General features: G+C 40.0%; 1 protein-coding gene and 1 long non-coding RNA gene across 2 annotated transcripts in view; one reads left to right on the top strand and one right to left on the bottom strand.

Annotated features, from left to right (window-relative positions):
- IGF1 (insulin like growth factor 1) overlaps positions 1-18,617 on the bottom strand; it is a 147,227-nt gene that overhangs the window by 14,822 nt on the left and 113,788 nt on the right. The gene's annotated exons all lie outside the window — the stretch shown is intronic.
- LOC110260784 lies at positions 3,921-14,652 on the top strand. Its single transcript, XR_002344192.1, has 3 exons — positions 3,921-6,082; positions 6,800-6,953; positions 10,264-14,652. It is a non-coding gene; the product is annotated as an uncharacterized LOC110260784 (long non-coding RNA).

Genomic DNA, 18,617 nt, shown 5'->3' with positions numbered 1-18,617 from the left:
GAACAACTATGTGAAATGATGAATTTAACATTAGCCTGTGGATTCTTGCTTCTTTCCCTTACCTGCTCTGACTAGGAAAATAATTGCAGGTTCATTCTAAATGGGGTTATATCAGTCGGGTCTTTCTGACTTCTAGATAGCTCCTGTAGTCCAGCCAAACTATCTGGCTTTCTGATTAGACAGTTTTTACAAAGAGAAAAAGATATTTTCCTACGACTCATTTAAACCGTTTTCTCCTCTCCTGATGAGAGGCTTATCTAAGAGCCCAAACTTCATTCAGGATTCTTTCCCAGTCTTTGTCATTACCCGTTCTTCCTTGACCCCACCCGCCCTTCAGACAGCCAGGGATTTAAAAATATGTTGGAAGATTTTGATGGTGTCTGCAGAGTAGAATTACATTCTTCTGTGTAACATTCGGACACCAAGCAGAAAGATAGCACAGTCTGTCTAGTTCTTTGCAATTAGTTTCATGATAATTTTTAATTGTGGCACAACTTAATCACTGGCTGTACACAGAATATGCCACATAGTTAAAATAATAATGGGAATTTGGATAAGATAATGCTTTGAATTCATATAATGTTTCTTTTCCAACAGGCTCCACTTTAAAAGGAGAAAGAGCAAAGAAGGACAGCCAGTCAATGCCAGCTTTGGTCATTTTCTGCCCCTTGTCTGGGCTTGCCACGATTATATATATACAGATTTCTTTCAGGTCATCTTCCACCTGCCCAAGGAAGCTTTTTATCCAGTACTCAAAGATTCTGAAGATAGTGTGAAATGATAGATACTTTGTTTGCCAGCTGATACTTAATAGAGACTATATAGCTTAATAGAGACTATATAGCTAGTGACCTAGGCAAGTCTGTGTGGGTGCCTTAGTTCTAAATCGTTTGTTTACATAACTGACGGCCACTTGCTCCATTAGCAGTTCTTTACCTTCGGGAGAGTGCCATCTGATCAGAAATCTCTCTTAGAACTGCCATGCAATTTGTATGGTTTATTGAACATTCATTCATTTATTCACTCATAGTATACCTACTGTGTGCCAAGTGCTCTTCTAAACTCTCACAGTAAACAGCAAAGTTCCTATCCTAATGGCCCTGACATTCTAGATTTAGGGAAACTGACAATAAACAAACAACAAAATAAGTTGGAGATGTCTATGTAAAAGTCCTTACTGTACACGTGTAATATTTATTGCCTAAGTTGGATCTTGGGCAAATGGGGAGATGAGGTGATGTAGAGTGAGTCTACATCATTGCCCTACGCTAAAAGAGATTTTTTAATGTTATTTTTTATGGTGTGCATAATGAATAGTAAAATGTAATACAGGGTGTGGCTTTAATATAGTTTTGTGGGGTTTTTTTTGGCTAATTTGTTTGCTTAATAGCAAATAGACCAAAATTTAGATGTTCAAAAAAGTTTTATCTTTCAAAGGAGCCATGTGGGAAGGGTAGCCTATTTGGACCAACAGTGCTACCATTGCTGAGAATTTTCTTAGAGTGATCTAGGCTCCCTTTTAGATTTGCTTTTGCTGCACAAGAAAGTCATCCCTTTTCATAAAATTATATCTCATTTTAAATTAAAAAATAATGTTATGACAAAGTTAGCTTGAGAATTCATTTGCTGTTGGACTTACAACAATTAAAAAAAAAAAAAAAACTAAATATTTCACCAGAGGGAGATGACTTGACACCGTTGATGATTTTAAAGTGACTTTGTCATTTGCTTTGGCAATTCTCAGAACTGTGTCTGGATATGTTTGGAACAATAGGTGATGATTAGAATAGGTACACAACCTCTCATGTGATAACTTTGAAGGAAATAGTATTTATTTAGATTTGAAATTTTAGTTTTATTCATTCATTCATGAAAAACAAGATTATCTGCCATGTTCCAGATAGTTTTCTAGGGAGTAAAAAGGCAATTATAAACAATAAAAAGAATAAGACAATGCCAGCTTTTAGGACCTCATCTTTGGTCTGAAGGATTAGTATATTTTAGCCATCAAAAATCCCATTTATGTAAATGGATCAATTAATTTATCGAAACAAAGCAAAACATTCAAATGAAGGAATAAAATGGAACTTTGCCTTTGCCTTCCTCATCTGCCTTCTTCTTCCTATCATATTTCCAGAAACCTACTTCTCCATCTCTGATTTTTAAGTCTAAAGTGATCTGTTCCTATATGCTATAAAATTTCTCTCAGACAATGAGCACCCTTTTGTTTTTCTTTCTCCCCCATTTTATTACTAGGAGGTGCTAACAAATCTCTGGGATAAGATTCTAATATGTAAATTAATTCATAAGAAGGTGTAAATGATTTGATGATGATTTACTACAGCCTCAATTTTTGTTTTAAAAACAGAACAAGATAGATCAAGGAAATACATCTGTAATAATGGAAATTAAAGCATTTTCAAGTAGTAAAGTGATAGATTTCTTGGCTAAAAGCCTTCTCCATCTTTCTGAAATCACAGCTATACAGCTGACTTATATTGCCAGTCATAATCTCTAGGAACAAGAAACTTTGTTTCCCTTATGCTACTATTTCTTTTTTTTTTTTTAAGAGATATTCTACAGCCCTCCTGCACCACATAACATATTAGCAAGAGATCTTAATAGTTTTGCTAGAATAATGGGCCAAATTTTCCTTGGCCTTTGTTTAGCTGGAAGGTGTCTACCACTGAACTCGGGCTCTCCACCACCATAGCTCCTTCAGCCTGGTGCAACATATTATTACAATCAGCTTCACTTGTTCCCAGTTCTTTCAGCATCTGTAGTGGCAGCTGGCACATCTCCCACTTCATCAGGAAGTGCATTCAAGGGTATCCGGCTAGAAAGTTCCCCCAGCAAGCATTTCTTCATATTGCAAAATGAAGAAGCAAGGTTTCAGTTGGAGGTATTCATATCTGAGGTCAAGTAAGGTAGAGTAAAGTTGGGGAGATCTTCCATCAACAAAATGTCTTCATTATGTGTGAGACTAGTAAAAAAAAAAATCCACTCTTTTTTTCCCCCAGTAGACTGGCATTCCTTTGACCCTGGTTTTAATCAGAAAAGGGATGAGTGGAATTATGCGATTGGCACTGCCCTTGTTTGTTTTCTAAATTCTCAAAAAGAATTGCTCTCATACCATGGGTTTCCCTCCAGATCTACAATTCTGATTTCCATGTTCAGTTTTGCATGGCGTTTTCTGTGTTTTGCCTTTGGACACCCATATTTCTCTTTCCAGCAGTTAATAGGAAAATTCCATTGTGCCAGTTGTGCATTTGCTCTTTTTTTCCTGTGAAAACAACCTCTATTGTCTTCCCCTTGCTTTTACCTCTAGTGTCCTGCACTAATACGTAATTGCATGTCAGAGAGGGTGGTGATGATGATCAGCATATGTCAGAAATGTTTGAAAACTGTTCGGGTTAATTAGAAAAAGCAATGGTTTAAGAGGTTTAGCTCATGTGAAAATAACTTGCCTAGAGAACTAACTCCTCTTCAACATTTTCTCTCTGGGGAAGAGCTTTGGGACAACATCTCTCAAGATCATTCATTTATATCTTTTAATATATTAGTATGTCCAATGTCTGGTAATGAGCGTTAGAGCCAAAAGGCTTTGGTAGATATTGAAATAGATGTGTCTCTTGAAGAGAAATTAATTGACGTCTGATATGTTCAAGGAAGCTAACAGTTATTGAGTGCTTACTTTGTGCCAGGCAATATGCTGAGAATTTTTGCATATATTATGTCATAAAATCTCAATTTTTCTGTTTATTATTGCCATCCTTTGGTATCTGTGGGGGACTGCTTGGAGGACCTCCACCTTCCCTAGTGATACCAAAATCTGTAGATGCTCAAGTCCCTTGTATAAAATGACATAGTATTTACATATAACCTTTGCACATCCTCCTATGTACTTTAAATCATCTCTAGATTACTTATACCTAATACAATGTGATACTAGTAAATAATTGTAAATTCAATTTAAATGCTACATAAATAGTTGCCTATCTGCGGCAAATTCAAATTTTGCTTTTTGGAACTTTCCGGATTTTTTTTTTTTCAGGGATAATATTTTGGTTTAATCCATGGATATGGAACCTACAGATATGGAGGGTGACCATGATTAGAATATAGGTTTTATTTAGTTTTAATGAAATCTTGTTTTTATTCATTTGATCTGAAATGTTACCTATGTAGTTTTGTGTTTGAGGGAAAGTATATTTAGTGCTCTAAAAGAACAACAGTGGCAGTAAATGATTTGGGATTAAACTTGTTTATGATGTATGCAAATAAGTACAAAGTACATTAATACATTAAATTAGTTAACACAACCAGAATGAAGTAAGTTCAAAGGGCAGTTTCATGAATTTGGTACTATGGTAGCCAGTGGGACTATTCTTCAATACTTCCAGGCAATGATTTTGTGCCATAAAACATATGAGCAAGCAGTCCTCTTAGTTAGACTGTATTTCCCCACATCTTTAAAATTATGTGTGGCCAGATAACCTGCTTTGGCCAATGAAATGTGAGCAGAATTGATGAGTACCACTTTCAGGTAAAAGCCTGTAAGGCCAGTACTGCCAGCCTGAGTCCTAAGCAAGGAAAATGTGAAGTCACATTCATTACTAACTTAATATAGCATGAGTCAGAACTAAAATTGACTTGCTATAAGACATTGAGATTTGGGGATTGTTTGGTACTGTAGCACAACCTAGATTATTCTAACTAATGTAGGCACCATTCATCCAGAAATTAGAAACCCCAAATGTCCTTCCTAAATGTATCTTCTTTCATTATCTCCATAGTTTTAACCAGAGGTTTGAATTGACTCTTGTGATGATCAGATAGTGTAGAGGTTGGGAGGTCTGTGCAGTTAGGCTGCTTCTGTTTAAATACTGGCCAAGCTGCTTTCTACCTGTAAAGATTTGAATGAGTTACTTAATCTTTCTGAGTGTCAACTTCTTCCTTTGGAAAATGAGGGTAATTGTAATAACGTACCTTAAAGGACTATTGTGAGGTGAAATAAAATAATGTAGAAAAAATACTTAGCAAAGAGGATAATAATGGTAAGGTCCTGTTGGGGGGAATGGAGAGTTACTAATCAGCAGGCATGAAGCTTCAGCCAAGCAAGGTGAATGTGCTTTAGGATCTGCTGTACAGCATTGCACCTAATAACATATTGTACACTTAAACATTTGTTAAGAGGGTAGGCCTCACATTAAGTGTTCCTTCTACAATAATAATTAAACAACACACCTTAGGGATCATCCTATTATTATCCAGTGTATTTGGGACTTCCAACTTTGTGGAACCTATCTTTTTCAGTCTAATTGTTCTGATAACTGATCATTAAAGTTCCTTCCAGCTCTAAAACTCTACCCTGCTTTCTGGTCCCTACATTTCCTCAGGGTAGTTTTAATTGTGGTTTGAATTTTGTGGTTATTTTGGGACTGATGTTAGCAGAGTTTCTCTGGCTTAGGAAGAAATCTATACACCAAAAAAAATTTTGATTTATACTGCTTCAACTTTCTCTTCCTTGGAAATTCTTCTACAATCCTGTTTGACTTTGTAGTGTCTTGCATCTTTCTCATTCTGGAATATATTTTCCTTTTTGGCTGTTGACACTGAACAACATAAATTTTTCCTTTAATGGACTTGTTCATGTATACAGTAAATAAGAGCAGGACTAGATCAGTGAAATTTCCCCAAGAGATTAGGCAGGTTTTTAGTGGTAAGTATATTAAGATATGCTAGAGGCACTGAAGAAGGGAGAGGAGAAAAACTTGTTCACATTATACCCAAACATTTTGTACGTACATATATGCGGAGTATTTCTGATTTATTATGTTTATTTACCATTGTTTTCTCTAGAAAAGGGTATATTGTCCCCTGAAAAAGTATCATTATTGGCTAAAACTATTTTGTCCAGTATAAAAGTGTAATCTTAAGTATTTTGTTAGTGTGGTTGGGATCAATGACTATTGCTTTTAAATGCAGATGTGGATTGTGAAGCTGTGAACAGAACTGTGCAAGGAAAATGGCATTGTCCACGATGGAGAAAAAGGCCAAGACCTGTGTCATATGTGAGCAGGTAATGGCAAGGTTATTTGTAGGAAAGATGAAGATGGGGAGTATGGATAAGTTCCTAGGATGCTAGCCTGAGAGATCAGGGACTGGAAAGAGTAGAGGGCAGGAAAAGTGAGCCAGGGGGTGGGGGAGGGGAGGAAAAAAAACGGAGGCAGGAAGAGAGACAGGATCAGAGAGGATACAGAATAAAGGCAGGGCAGCAGACAAAGCCCTCAGAACCAAAAGCCAGAGAGAATCCCAGTTTGTTTAGTCCAGAGACAGGAAAAAGGACATCCTCTCAAAGGACCTAGGTTACGGGCTGGAGGGAGAAGATAGATAACAGGAAAGAGCCTGGCTTCTCTAGGGACCCAAAGAGCAAGGCCTGTCCCTCATTCCCTGCCCCTGCCTCCGCCCCACTTTATCCCTGTCCTAACCCTTCTCATCAGATAATAGCTTAACCTGTGCCTGGAAGGTAGGAATGAGACAAATGGTCTAAAAAAGAGACAGAACTGAGTCCCCAAAGCAGGCGACTGCCAATGAGGCCTGGCAGGAAGGCCAGCATACTAATGGAGCCTGTAGTGACAGGCCATGCCAGGAAAGGCTTGTCTCATACTTTAAAAGCATTCTTTTATCGAATACGTGCTCACATGAAGGGGGAAGCATTGAACTTGAGCTGAGCTTGCCAGCAGCATGACATTCAATCTCAACTCTAGAAGCTGAGATCCTGAAATTCCCTCCTCAGGTAGAGTGCCTTTTCCCTGTGAGGGAGACAACTCCAGAAGCTGGGTCAGATGTGCGTGGGGCTAGAAAGAAGGGGCAGAAGAAGTATCCCTATCCTGCGCTGGAAAGCAAGTGCAAATGGGGCAATTCCCTCTTCCTTGCATCTCTCAGATCAGGTGAGTAATAGGGAACCCTGGTAAATCCATCACACTAAGTAGATTGCTTGCCTGTGATGACGTTGTGTAATTCACTTAGCTTTTAAATTGTTTAGTCTATGTTAGGAGGTCACTGATAATCCAAAGCAGATACAGGGAAAGTTTTGAAAACAACCAATGTTAGACAAGGTTCCAGGATCTTCTGTCAATTCAGTGTCATGAATCCCTACCTGTTTTTCCCTTACAATCTTTATGAATTCCAGAGCTCCTTCTGAGGGGGCTTTCTCAAATGTTTTCTGGGAGGATGGCCTTGGGGCTATGGCCTTAACCTCTGGTTCTCCACTCATTAGTTATAAATCCCTAGGAATTCGCCTCACTTACCTGAGCTTCAGTTTCCTCATCTATAAATTGGAATACCACCACTACCACATAGAGGGACTTGCATGAACCAATGACATGGCACATTTGAAAAGTGCCAAGGCTGGATATGGTATAGGAAGTCTTCCGATAGATGTTTTCCTTTTTCTCTCAAAATGCTAGGCATCTAGTATGTCTTCTTCGTGCCAATAATCTTGGGGGAATTTGCCCCAGAAAAAAAGCAAGCCAAATTTGTGTAGTAGTCACAAAGACTGCTTCAAAAACACAAGCTTTCTCTTAAATAGACAAATGGGCATGAACAACAGACAATACACTGTTGCTTTAACCCTCTAGCTGCAGACCTTTTCTTGGAACTCCGGTGCCTGAAGGGTTAAGCCACTAATCCCTCCATTAGTCCATCAGAGGGCTGGGTATGAGAACTGGTGAAAGTGAGCATGAGTACAGATACATTTTCTGTGAGTTCTCCTTTACTGAGGTCAACTTAAAGGTAATAAGTCTCAGCAAGCCTAGGGATGCTGTCAAATAGGGGCATTTGCCTAGCATGGCTTCTTGGGAATCCACAAATCCTAACAAAAGACTTATTTAGGTACCTCCCTGACCCTCCACATCATCCCAGAACTCAGTGTGGTCACCTCATGGTTGCACCAGCATTGCATTGCTGTTTTAGCCACAAGTTATAAAAAAAAAAAAAAAATCATTAGGAGTCCCACAAGCGCATCTGTAATGATGACTCACCTTCCAGCCATAAGGCCTGGGAAAGAATGAGCACCTCTGTCTGATTGTGACCATGCCAGGCCTGCAGTATGGGTGCTATCAGAGGGTGGCGCTAGCAGTTTGCATTGCGTGGACTCCAGTACCATCTGGTGGGCTCCTGGAGGAGCTCATGTCATCTGCACTGCAGGAAACCGCCTTTCCCAGGCTCCCTTGCCAACTGGTTTTCAAGTAGGTTTGGCTAAGGGGTGGTACTGGTGGAAGACTGGAAGGCAGGATGAACCAGACTGTTCCTCCTCTTTTTTTTGCATCAGTGAGGCTTCCACCACTGGCTGCTTTTGTGTGCTTGTTTGTTTATGCAATTTTGGGTCCTGTTGGTCAAGCCCACCCTCTGAGTTGCCAGGTGCTGTGGGGCAGCCTCCTTACTCAAGAGCTTCAGGTTCTGGCTCTGATTCCATATCCTCCCTGTGTCACTTCAGCCTTAGAGGTGGTGGTAGCTTTCTGCTCTTGCTAATATCTGAGTTGCGTCACCATCTCTCATTTGTCCTTTTAGCTCTTTCATTACCTGTGTAACCAATTCCCTGTATTAAGTTCCTCTGTTTTCCTGACGAGCCTCTCATTGCTACACCTCCTTCCATCAGTGCTGCTTTACCATCATGTTGGACCTAAGTCTCTAAGTGAGGTTCATCATCTCCTGGGCCGTCCACTGAGACACTGGTCAATGGTTCCTTCAGCTCGCAAGTTACTCTGAACATATCCTGGATTACAGTTACCTCTGTGGGCTTTTGACCCTATAAGGGAAACAGGGTACTTGTCATTTTTCAGTGAACTACTTCATGTAAACACCAGTCAAGCTGCTTCAAATTGTCTTCATCCTCCCACACATTGGTTAAACTCATTTCTTTTGCAGTCTAAAAACTGCTCTTAGCTCATCATCTAGTTTCCCCTTTTCTTTGGTTTACATTATAAACTCTAGTTAGCCCTCTAGCCTTTGCTGTTGGAGACAAGACTTTAAAGGAAACAAATAAACACAAACACAAAAACAAGCCAGAGAGCATCAAGGACCACACAGATCCATTAAAGTGATCAGCAGCTACATCCAATTTCTTGGGGCAGTGATACTGCAGGGCTGTCAGCAATGTCCAGTGATGGAGATACTGTGGGTCATCTCCTATCTTGGTGGTGTCTTTATCAACTGGGTTCTGTGGCATGAATTTTTTTTTTTTTTTTTTTTTTTTTTTAGCTGTGCCTGAGGCATATTCCTGGGCCCGGGATCAAACCAGTGCCACAGCAGCAACCTGAGCTGCTGCAGTGACAACACTGGATCTTTAACCCTCTGTACCCCAAGGGAATTCCCTCTTTAGCATGATTTTGAGCATGACCCCTGAATATGTAGCTTGGTTCACTGACTTTCCTAGGGTTTTTATGAGCTATCCAATATCATTTTTCCATAAATTATTAAAAATTAGTTTCTGATGCTTATAAATCAATAATAGATATGAAAATTGGAACCATGCATAGTGTTTTCTGATCCACAAAACCATATATTCAGATGTGCTAAAGTACAGTCTAATATGCTTTCAAAATGGGTCCGTAATATCCATGGATCCATCTAAATATTCACAAAAAGGGCCTGTAATACTTAGGTGATCAATATGATCTGCCCCTTGAATGCCAGTAGCTCCTTATTCTTAGCTGTGCTCTGTGGGCTCATTACTTAACTGGCCATGGAGGTAGGAACTGACATACTGGCTCAATTATGTGGACTTGCCTTCACCAAGCTTTCCCAGCATCACTAACACACCAGCTCTAGTGACCAACCCTTATCTTCCCAACTGATAGCACTCCAAGGAGACAAATCATTCACATGATGGCAAGTTCACAGTATTTTATTCCTTCCTTTGTGGAGGGAGAAGAAATATGTCTTTACTAAAATAGGTATAGTTTACCTACTGTATAGCACAGGGAGGTCTACTCAGTGTTCTATAATAACCTACATGGGAAAAAAGAATGGATATATGTATATATATAACTGATTCACTTTGCTGTGCACATGAAGCTAATACAACAATGTAAATCAACTCTATTCCAATTAATTTTTTTAAAGAATTCAACAGAAAACAATACAATAGATAGCATTTGGATTTGGGTTTGCTTCTCATCCCTCAGTGCTTCTGTAGATATTCTGAATGCCTTGTTCACTATTGCAGTGTTGCTTCTTACCAAAAAACTCACATTTTAGGAGAGGAAGACAGTGTGCTGATGCCCACGAAAAATCATGGTCTTATCATAAACTCTGTCCGGAATGCAGCTGGCTTTATAAAACAGTGGAACTATGCAAGTAAGAATCAGTTATGGTGCCAACTGAAACTCAACGTCTTGAAAGGCTGGGGTGCCATCACAGAGGTAAGACATATCTACCTGTGTTTGATATATGGTGCAGGCCCTTGCAGAAAACATAGATCCAGGGACCAAGGTGAGAAATGGGAATGCCACTTCTCACATTTCCGTTTCATATTTTATCTATGACTTTGGACAATACTTGTATTGGAATTTTAGTACTTGGAGAAGAAATGCTTCCACCAGAGGAAATAATAGAGACTGCTACCCTGATACTCCAGGTTCCTTTTAGCACTAAGCAGCAAAATATAGGTTATGGATGATCCTGGTTATAGAAGGTTTCTGGTGCAGAGAGGAATATGACTTAAATCCAGAGGAACCTCCTAGAACTTCCCTGTCTAGTCATAAATTCAAGGAAGAGTATAGCAATTCTCTATAATCAAGAACCCCTGAAATAAAGTTTTAGGTCCCTCCATAGCAGGAACATTGGCCATCTGAAGAGAAGATAAAGGAAACAGGATGAGTAGTGGAGGGTGGAAATAATAAATGTTCACTCCAGCTTTCTTACCAGGGAAGTCATGGTTTGAGAGTAGACAAGAAAAGAGTAGGAAATATCTACACTTGCAAGAACATAAAGGAAACCCTCCAAAGCTTTTCTTTTTCAAACAAAGTAAAACCCAAAGTTGATTCTGTTTTACAAAAGCCTATGTAAGTGGGCAGCTGCCTGCCTCTCCCACTTTCTTTCATTTTCCTCATTCTAGTGCCCACTGTATTAACGTCTGTAGGTGAAGTTTAGCCCCCAGGATTTGTACTAGTTATTTCCCCACCTGGAATGCTTTTCCCCTAGATATTTACATGACTTAATCCCTCACTTCATTTGGATCTCTGCTCCAGTGCTCCTTATCAGTGAAACTTTTCCTGTCCACCTTATATAAACAGTACTACCCTAGTACCCCATTCTCTCTCTCCCTCTCCTTAAACATGCTTTAGTTTCCATAGAACTAGGAACTATATTGCATAGTAGATATTAGACATATATGTGTTTATCATCTGTCCCTCTCCAATGCAATATAATCTCTACGAGGACAGAGACTTTTTGTTTGTTTATTATTGTATCTTTTTGTTTGTTTATTATTGTATCCACAGAACCTAGAACAGTGGAGATCCTCAAATATTTGTTAAATACATGATTTAATTAGTCACTTAATGACAGAGATAAGATTTATTAGCAGGAAATGGAAAGCTTTGGAAATCATATGAAATGTTTGGACCTCTCAAAGTTCAGATAGCATAATAAGGCATAGAACAGAAAATGTTTTAGAGTTTTAGATGTTCAGAATCATAACAGTCCTTCAGATGTTCAGAATCATACCAGTCACGTATTCCTGAGAATGCTTTTACATCGATCTCTACTCTTAAGTAACTACCCCAAAACCTCCTTTTGAGTATCTTCATTTCCCAGCAAATTACTGAATTCTATGTTTTAAAACCTTTTTCTTCTCCAAGTGGTATATCTGGATTATCCAGCAGCTACTTCATGAAGATGGTGGGAAAGGGCCTGATATCTTTGTTATGGTCTGACACCCTGACTAATGTGCTCTTTGCTACTGTGTATCAGTTTTTGAAGATATTCTGAAGCTTTTGCTTGATACTTTGATTATCAGAATGTACCCACTGCTACTCACATGGCTAGCCCAGGTGAAAGGGATGTAGCATTCAGCTAGCTCTTTACTGTCTATCAGGCCAGTGAAAGTGGGCTTCTTTTTCTACCTGTTCTGTCCAAAGCATCTGCCGCTTCAAGATTTGTCCAGAAACTCCTGCTGCTCTTCCAGGCCTCACTGGTTTTCCCTTTGAGCTAATTGCACATATAGAGTTTCTAACTCTAACATTTAGGCCCTTAATAATATACTGTGAAACATTCGATTCCAGCAGAGTTTCAAACTTGTTTCTGCTTCCACATAATTGTTAGCTTACATGTTCCCATCATCAACATCTCTCTCCTGTCAGGGATCATCGGTATCGCAACTTTGACTTGCCCCACTGTATTCTATTTAAAGACCTCTGTTTCATTAGTCTGACTTATCTTCTCAACTAGGTTGTAACTTTTGGGACCCTTGATTATATCTCATGATTCTATTGTATTCCTCCAAATAGTCAGCTTAACATCTGGGATAGTGTTGGATACATAGTAAGTATACTTTTTACCAAAAAGCAATTGATGGGTAGATTTTTGGTTGGTACCTAATTGGCTTTACTGAAATTTAAGTGAGTTAATATGTGTCTATTTTTTTAATATCTTTACTTCTATTCCAAACTTTTACTAAAGCCATACTAGTTCTAATGTCCACTAGAGACTGAGTTCAAAAATGTGGGCAACCAATCAATCAATCAATCAATTTAATGGAGCCCCAATTAAAAACTCTAGACATTGAAGTTGAATTTCCCAAGTTGGCAATACTCTATTTGTCACACATGGATGCTGGGAGGGTAATGTGTCCTGAGGATAACAGAAGCTTTGCATTTGGAACCCTCCTGAACTCTGCCCTTTGTGAGTTTTCCTTTTGTTGCCTCTAACCCCTTTCCTGTAATAAATCATGATGATGTATATAATAGCTTTAAAGATTATGTGCATCTTTCTAGTGACTGCTTGAAACTGGGGTGGTTTGGGGAATCCCCCAAACTAGCAGTTGGTGTCAGAAGCGAGGGCCATCTGGGAGACTGTGCCCTGAGGCTGAAGTCTGGCTCGCTCTGGTAAAGACACCCCTCATCCTTCTCCTTCTTCAGAGTTTGAAGCATAACTGAAATCATAATGTTACATTATTGTAGTTTGAGAGAGACAGGGCTGACCTTTGCTTGTGTTCTGATTTATTTTTCCGCCTACTCTGCTGGCTTCATTTCTACAGCCTTTCTCAGCTTCTGGTTCCTCTCTTCATAACATTCCTCACCTTGTACTCAGCCTTGCCCAGCTCCAGGGCTTTTGCGAGGTAGGACAGACAGGAGGAGCTGCCACTCAGCTGTCACATTAAGGTTCTCTAAAGGTCTCTGGCCTCTTGGGACCCAGGGATGACCCTTGACCACTCTTTTCCAAACTCCACTTCCCTTGCTCCCCATCGCATATGGACTTAGTGCCACCACAGTAGGTCATTAGGAGTCCAGGGATGCTGGCTTTCTTTGGCATTAAAAACTTTTTCTACGCATTCTAAGAACTTCCTGAAGTTGCTTAGCCAGGAGTTTCATAAACCTGAGTGATCCTAAGGATCACTTGGGGCTCTTGTTAAACTTTTAGGTTCTCAGCATGTCTCATAGAGATTTTGATTATAGGTCTGGGCTTTGGTTTAGGTGTTTGTGTTATTTTTCATTTAAATGCTAAGTACCCCAGCCATTCTTATGATCACCACCCTTTTCCATGAGACTGGTCTCCAGCTTCATATCTACGTCTAACTTTCAAGTACTATCCTAAGCATTTTCCTTGTCCCTGCTGATATCAGGAAGCAAATGTGAACCTGTTTGTATATCTTTTGTGCTGGAGGAGTCACGCCCTAGTCCTGGTCCTGGGGCTGGCATTTTTGCTACCTGGCCTTGTTATGGCTGGCTCTCCCCTCTGGCACCAGGATCTTTCCTGTGCCCTATCCCAACGTCTGTAGTCTTGCCACACATGGATAGATGGATATCTAATATGATGACCAACTCCACAAACAAGTTCATTTAATTCAATAAACATTTACTGACTTGAGTTATGTCCCAGGCACTGTGCTAGGTGCCGGCGAGATGAAAAAAGGAAAATACTCATGGTTTAAAGGGTATAACAGACACTTAAAGAAAAAGCCATACTATTGTGTGATAAATGGTTTAGCAGAAGCGTGTACAAAGTGCTATGGAAACTCGGATGGAGGAGTAATTAATTCCTCCTGGGAAGGGTCAGGAAAAGTCACGGAGAAGAGTTTACATTTGGGAGGTGACCAGAAGTTCTCTCAGAGGTCAGGGGAAGGCAGGGTCCTTCCAGGCAGGGACCAAAGCAGAAGCAAAGCCAAGGAGAGAGAGAGTGCTTGCTCTACTCAAGCAGCTTGGACTGAGTGGTCTGATAGACCAAGAGCAGTGTTTTTTCCAAGTGTGGTTCTCAGGCCATCTGCACTGTAGTTCCCCTAGGAGCCTATTAAAAATGCATATTTCAAGGCCCCCATCTCATACCTACTGATTTAGAATCTCAGGGGTGGGGGCTAAGCAGTCTTAATTCTTAAGAACCCCCCCTAGATAATGCTTAAATCAATAAAGCAGTGGTTCTCTACACTCTAATTACCAGGGGGCTTTAAAAAATACTGAGGCCTGGGTGTTCCCATTTTGGCTCAGTGGGTTACAAATCTGACTAGTATCTATGAGGATATGGGTTTGATCCCTGGCCCCGCTCAGTGGATTAAGGATCCAGTGCTGCTGTAAGCTGTGATGTTGCAGACATGGCTCAGATCCTGCTTTGCTATGGCTGTGGTATAGGGCAGCAGCTGCAGCTCCAATTCGCCCCCTAGCCTGGGAACTTCCACATGCTGTGGGTGCAGCCCTAAAAAGCAAAAAACAAACAAACAAAACTAAGGCTTGAGTCTCACCTTCAGAGATTCTCATTTCCTGTGTCTAGGGTAGGGCCTGGGCACCTGAATCTTTAAAGTTCTCTGTCTATTGTGGATAGTGCTGCAATGAGCAAATGGATGAAGATGTGGTATATATACATAATGGAATACTACTCAGCCATAAAAAGAAAAAAATAATGCCATTTGTAGCAACATGGATGGAACTAGAGACTCTCATACTAAGTGAAGTAAACCAGAAAGAGAAAGACAAACACCATGTGATATCACTTACATATGGAATAGAATATATGGCACAAATAAACCTTTCAACAGAAAAGAAACTCATGGATTTGGAGAACAGACCTGTGGGGGACAGACTTGCTAAGGGAGAGGGGGAGGGAGATCTGGGGTTATTAGATGCAAACTATTGCATTTGGAATGGATAAACAGGGAGATGCTGCTGTATAACATTGGGAACTGTATCTAGTCACTTGTGATGGAGCATGATGGAGGATAATGTGAGAAAAAGAATGTATATGTGTATGTGTGACTGGGTCACTTTGCTGTACAGTAGAAAATTGACAGAACACTGTAAGCCAACTATGATGGAAAAAATAAAAATAATTAAAAAAAATAAAGTTCTCTGTAATTCTAATGCAGAGAACCACTGCACTCAGCCTGAGAACATCAGTTCTAAAAGGTGAAGCAGGCACAGGGAGAACTGTTGCAAATAATGATGAAGGTGTAAGAGGTTCATTAAAGGCTTTCCATGCCAGATCAGGGAGTTTGGTTTTGATTTTGTAGGAGATGGAGTGAGAATGGGAGAGATGGCTCCTGCAAACTCCCACTTCTATTTAGCTCTTATTAAATGGTGGTTTTAGGAAATAAGGCCCAATTTGGTTTGTACCCTCCTTACGCTGGGGAAGGGATGCTCTGCTGGATGATTGTCCCTGTAAAGTGTCTTAGCTATGCCCTCAGGTTAACTGTTCTTTCATGATATCTGGGCACTGCGTATTCCTGTCACTTTCGTCAGTGATGCATTGGGCACCTATCTTATGCCCACTGTTGACAAATCCTCATATGTGCCCCAGATGAGTTCTGAGCCATGCCAAGTTTGAGGAAGCAAGACTGCAGGGAGATTGGTGATAGGGGTTACACATTCGTATAGTCTCTGTTAGACTGAAATGTTGGAGCTATATACCTCAATTAAGTCCCTGCATTTCATGAATAGAAAGAAATATGTAGTGTGGGTTATGGTGCCTATGGAGTCCAGAAAAGTTTTGGGATGAATCACAATTGCATAGAAGAGGGAGAGGTGGAAATTGAAGGAGGAAGTATAGGAAAACAACCAATCATCACCACAGGCTGAGGGCTGGGTAACTTAATGGGCCATTTGATCAAGGTAGCATCACACTTATACTTTGTGAGTATAAGTGTGAAGGAAAAGGAAAGGGGGTCAGAAGTCCTGTGCTGGAGTCACTTGAAAGGCCTACCTAGCAAAGGCCCTGCAGACCCTCAATAAAATTCTCTCCCTCTAGTAAACTTTCTCCCCTTCCCAAACTCTTTTTACTTCTTCCCCCTTTTTTCTCTTCTTTAACCCTCCGCATCTTTACTACCAATTCCTGGGGACAACCAGAAAACCCCACAAGACTCCAGTTTTTTTTCATGATCCCATAATTCGTAGACTTTATTGAATCTCAGAGCTGAGAAAAGTGTGGGCAGTTCTTTGTTACAACCCCTTCAATTTGTAAATGAAGAAATAGTCCTGTAGGTTCAAACACTTCATTACAAAATAGAGGCTTAGAGAGGAGAAGGGACTGCCCAGAGTGGGGATAATGTAGCAGGTCGATGGTAGACTCATGACAGTCTATGTCTCTGGCTTTCTCTCTGAGCTGGGTCTGCTTTACTAAGCTGTTAACACAAGGGTGAATTCTTATGTTCTGAATGCTTTGAGTGGTAAGTTTCACATTCATCCTGCTTGGTTCCTACAGCTACTTTGTAAGAAGGCTATAGCAATTATTTCCTCATGTTTGCTAAGTCAGCTGGAGGAGAATAGAACTTTGCTTGAAGATGCAAGTTGCTTCAGAGAGGAAGTAGAAATTTACAAAATGGGAAATTTCAGGTTCAGATGGTGGTAGGCCATATGGTCAAAATTTTCCTATGGTGGATTCCAGAATTATGATGTACCACTATCATGATTTAGAGTCTCAGAACAAGGAGAGACTTTGATGGCTCTGTGGTTGAGTGTAGGAAAGGATATTATGTGTTTCCATTACTTTGGTGCTTGGACCTTTGTCTTGCTTCCTTTTTAAGTCTTCTGGCCTTGTCTACTGGTGGTCTCACACTAGGTTGTGGGAAAAGAGCCCTTTGCTTCCTTCACAAAGCAATACAATGGCACCTTTAGCGGTGGCTTGATGGAACCTGGGAGCTCAACGCGGTGTCTGACTCAGTGCCTGGCACATGGCAAGGCACTCAGGGAGCATTTGTTGACCTGAGTTGAGATGAAATCAGCAGAGCTGTGCTAAACTATATCAGGGCAGCCTTAGGCAAGTCATTTCCCTTCTCTAAGCTCATTCTTTTCACCTGCAAAATAACAGACAACCTCTGATGTTTCTTCCCAGTCAGAGATTATATATATTTTGGCATCTCTTTTTCAAAAAATCCCAGAAATTTGAATCTAGGAGTGATTTGGAAAGTCAGTTAGCCCAACCCACGGCTTGTTCAAGGCAGAGCCAGACTATTCAAAGAAGTAGACATTTGGCAACTTTGTGGTTTGTGTAATAGTGAAAGTCAGCCAAAAGGAATAATTCAGATTGAAAATCATCTGAGGGCCAGAGTTATTCTCTTTTGCTCAATATCCATCAAGTTAATGGGAAATAGTTAAGTCTCTGCTTTGGTTTTCTTCCTTGTTTTCTACTAATGTATAACTTATAGCAAAATATGCAGACCTTAAATGTACAGCTTAATGAATTTTTATGTATGTATCCATCCATACAGCTACCTCCTGCATCAAGATATAGAATATTTCAACACCAGAAGAGCTCCCCCGTAGCCTCTTCCGGTCACTATCCTCTCTCAAGGAATAGAGGTCTAATTTCTTACACCATAGGTTGTTCTTGCCTAGTTTTGAACTTTATGTGAATGGAATCACACAGTGTATAGCCTATTATGTCTGACTTTTTCACTTAACATTATATCTGAGATTTATCAATATTATTTTATATTCCAGTAGATGGTTTTCTTTTTAATTGCTAGGTGTGAATTGTGTAAGTGTATCACCTTGTATGGCTACCACAACTTAAGAATTCACCAGTGCAGAAATATTTCTGTATTTCTCCTACAGCCCAGTAGAAAAAGTCAGAAGACTTGTGTTCGAATCTTAATTTTACTGCTAAGTAACTACGTGAACTTCTTTTTCTCTGGGCCAGTTTTTCTCATTTGTGGATGAAGAGGTTGGACTAAAGCAGTTTTTCCAAGTTTAATGTTCAACAGATTACTAATCACAGTCTCTATAAGCAATTGGAAGAGAGTCACAATCTCATATCTGACAAAGAACTCGTATCAGGAATGTATAAGGGACTCCTAGCAATCAATAGGCAAATAAGACAAAAAGACGACTCAACTAAGAACAGGAGATAGGCTGTGTGTGTGTGTGTGTGTGTGTGTGTGTATTACAGTTGTTACAATAGAGAAGAAA

Source organism: Sus scrofa, chromosome 5 (genome assembly GCF_000003025.6).
Source record: "Sus scrofa isolate TJ Tabasco breed Duroc chromosome 5, Sscrofa11.1, whole genome shotgun sequence".
Taxonomy (NCBI): domain Eukaryota; kingdom Metazoa; phylum Chordata; class Mammalia; order Artiodactyla; family Suidae; genus Sus; species Sus scrofa.
This window is presented reverse-complemented; position numbering and strand designations above follow the sequence as displayed.